The sequence below is a fragment of the Triticum dicoccoides genome, chromosome 5A (assembly GCF_002162155.2).
Source record: "Triticum dicoccoides isolate Atlit2015 ecotype Zavitan chromosome 5A, WEW_v2.0, whole genome shotgun sequence".
NCBI lineage: Eukaryota > Viridiplantae > Streptophyta > Magnoliopsida > Poales > Poaceae > Triticum > Triticum dicoccoides.
Genome location: NC_041388.1, coordinates 434,114,526 through 434,118,550, shown reverse-complemented (window position 1 = coordinate 434,118,550; position 4,025 = coordinate 434,114,526).

Genomic DNA, 4,025 nt, shown 5'->3' with positions numbered 1-4,025 from the left:
GGGGTTAATTTAGGTGTTTCATATATTGTGTTAGCTAGCTATAATTAATAGAGAGAAGTGTCCTCTCTTATGTCCGTGCTTGGTCGACGCTACGTACTATACATACGTATAGAGAGGACTAGACACGCTGGCTAGCTAGTAAGCAAACGAAGGAAACAGAAGATCGTGATGAACATATATGCATACAGAGAAAAGTGATATCGACCACCTCTCTTTCTCCGAGAGATTGGTCGAACAACAAGTTCTCGTATATCTATCTGACACTACCGGCTACATATATACAGTAATTATCTCTTACAAATATAATCATACGGACTCAGGGTCAACATAGAATTCTCCGTCTTCAGGGATCACGTGGTCAAGAAAGAATGCCGCCAATTCCTCTTGAATTCCTCGCATGCGAGCTGGTGCTAGGAGTTCATCCCGCTTCCAAAACATCTAATTTAAAGAAGGGGGTCAATACATATATATATATATATGAATGAATAAAACTCAACACAAATGATGGTAATAAAATAAAATTGTGAATGTTGTTATTTACGTACTTCATATTGTTCATCAGTGTAGCCCCGCTCACAGGTTGTGTGGCGGATGGACTCGCAAACATAGTATCCACAGAAATCATTCACTTGTTCCTGCCACAACCACTTTACAAGAAATAGAGGTTAATCAAACTGATAAGCAAGAATGCCAAATGGTATTGATGAAACTAGCGCTTGAATGACTAGTAGATGCGCTTAAAATGCTACTATAGCTAGTACTTACTTTCGGGTGTCTAAATTGCAGCTCCTTCGGCAGTCCCGGAGCTTTTCTGGTGAATTTTCTCCAAACCCTGCCGGACAAAAAAAATAATTACTTGATATATCAGGAAATGAACAAAGTTGCTGATATGGTGGATAATGATCGATTTAACTTACTTCTCGAGTATTTGAGTCATGTCTGCATAGTCCTTGGGATCTTTTCGTCTTGAGTCTAAGACGGTTACTAGTCCCTGCTCAAGCTTAATATGTAGGAGAATATAGTGGAAACTGCACACGCATGCATAACTCATCAATTACATTACTATAACCTTGACTAATATATAAGGGAAACCGAATACGCACAAGACAGTAACACTCACTTGAAGTTGTAAGGAAGGAGTATTATATCTTTGTTTTGATTTATTATCAACGATTGTAGCATGCTGGCCTCGGTTTCTGTGGCATGAAATTTAACCTGAGTTGCATCTATGAGATATGTGTTAATAAACCCAATATCACCGACTTGTCTTTTCTTCAATTCGACGATCTTCAATCTGCATAATATAGTGAGGATGATTATAAATACATGCAATGAAAGAGCTAAGCTATATAGAGAAACTTAATGACAGAAGTATTACTACTTACAGATAGTAGCAGGCGACCGTTGTTTTATCGAGGGCCAATTGATTGAAAAACTGATAGAACTCCTCAAATGGAACAGGCAACAGATCAATTCCAACGAGGTCATGCTCCTTTTTAACTTTCAAATACAAAGTACTCCTCCCCCCAGAGTCTCTGCAGATTTTCAAGTACCAATCATGCAATCTTCGCATCATCGTTGATAGAGATCTTTCATCTTTGACGAGAGGCTTCCGGTACTCGTATCTTTGTATCTGCATCTCCATGGGTTCATAATGTACTTCGTCGGGCAGGTAATCTGCAAGATTGCTATAACCGGGCACCATCCTCGGATCATTAGCGACGTTGTGGCTAGGCACCTTGAGCGGGGGGCACGATTGCTTCGCTTGTTCGCCGAGCTGGGCAATTTGTTTCCCAGCTCGTCGTTCTTTCAGCCTTTGATCACTGACAGTACTTCCCGACCGCTCCGCTTGGGCAAATTCCTTTCCAATAATGCGGTCATAGTTTCCTTTCGGCGGATCAGACTTCGGTGGTTTTGTCAGGGCAGCCAGAGTGCGCTTCACTTTCACCCGATCTACCTTCTCCTCCGGAGGTGGATGTTTCTTTGCTTTCACCCCTTCAAAGAATTTCCTCACTTCTTCTCGCGCGATCTCGGCGTTCTCCTCCTGGGTCCTTTCGTATGGTAACTTCTCTAAAGTCTTCAGAGAAGGACCGAATCTGTATGTCCGACCACCTCTGGTTTTACTGCTAGACGCCGACCGAGCAGACGGAGCGGTTGTCTTCTTTACTTGCTTAAGAGGCGGAGGAGAAGGACTACGACGCGCCGGAGCAGCTGGAGCGGCGGCAGGTCTCTTCCGCCCTTGCTGACGAGGCGGAGAAGGAGGAGGCTGGCTGCTCGGGCGCGTCGGCGCAGGCGGAGAAGGAGGCGGAGTGCCGCCACGCGCCGGAGAAGGAGCCGGCCGAGGGCCCTGATCGTCACTCGCCGGAGGAGGAGGCAGTGGAGGAGGCGGAGTGCCCTGACTCGCCGGAGGAGGAGGAGGAGGCGGAGGCGTCCAGTTCGGAAGGTTGATGAGCTCCTTCCGCCACAGGCATGGAGTCTTCAAAGCAGACCCCAGCCGAGTCTCCCCTTCACCGGTAGGGTGGTCAAGCTGGAGGTCCTCAAATCCCTTCGTTATCTCATCCACCATCACCCTAGCATATCCTTCTGGAATCGGCCGGCAGTGAAAAGTTGCGCCGGGTTCAGTAGGATAAACAGAGCCAACAGCCGCCTTGACCTTCAAATTCATCCATTGCGTCATAAGGTGGCAATTTTGAGACTCCGTGATAGCATCCACGGGATAGCTGGCAGGAGCCGTCAAGGCATGCTCCGGCTGAAGCAGCTCGGTGGAAGCCACGCTGCTTCTGCGCTGAGATGGCGGGGTAGCTTCGGGGGAGGCTTCGGCAGTACGTTTGCTGCGATTTGCTTCTCGTTCCTCTATCGCGTCTACCCTTGCTTGCAGCGCCTGCATTTGGGTCTGCTGCACTTTTTTCCTCCTCTCATGGGATTTGTAACCGCCTGCGTCCGGAAACCCAACCTTCCACAGAACGGAGCCTGGCGTGCCTCGTGTCCGTCCAGGGTGCTCAGGATTCCCGAGGGCCATTGTGAGCTCGTCGTTCTCTCTGTCTGGAAAGAACGTCCCTTCCTGCGCTGCTTCGATATACTGCTTAAGCTTACTGACTGGTATGTCCATTTGTTCGTTCGTCCAAATGCACTTCCCTGTTTCAGGGTCCAAGGTTCCGCCAGCCCCGAAGAACCAAGTCCGGCAACGGTCTGGCCAGTTATTTGTCTCTGGTTCGATCCCTTTATGAACCAGATCATTCTCAATCTTGGACCACTTAGGCCGGGCTACGAGGTAGCCACCTGACCCCGCGCCACTTGTGGGATGTGGATGTAGTGTCCGACACTGACGGTACATGTATCTCACACCGACGATACTTTCTATTTAGGGTTTCTCCTCTACCGCTCGGCGACCCTCGACGACCCTCGTTCCCGATAAAATAAAGAGGAAGAAGAAGAAGAAAAAAGAAGAAACGAAAGAATAGAGGAGAAGACTTCCTCTTCTTCCTCTCCTCTTCTTCTCCCTATTCTTCCCCTTCTTCCTCGCCTCTCTCATGAATGTCCGACGTTCTCGACCCCCCCCCATGTGTCGAAGAAAAAAAAGAAGAAAAAAAAGAGGAGAAGAAGAAAGGAATAGAGGAGAAGAATTTTCTCTTCTTCTCCTCTATTCCTTTCTTCTTCTCCTCTTCCTTTTCTTCCTCTCCTCGTCTTCTCCTTCTTCTTCTCCTTCTTTCTCTACTTATTTTCCTTTTCCTTATTTTACTTTTTCCTCTCCACTAACATAAAATTCACTAACCTAAAATGCAACAAACATAAAATGCACTAAAGAGGCTCAACTAACCTAAAATCAGTGATAAAATGCACTAACCTAAAATCGATATCTACTAACAACTTAAAAAAATTAATACATATATGAAAAAATGCATATATGAAAAAAAACATCATCATATATATCATCAACAGAAAAAAAACATCATCATATCATCAACAGAAAAAAACATCATCATATCATCAACAGGAAAAAAAACATCATCAACATCATCATATCA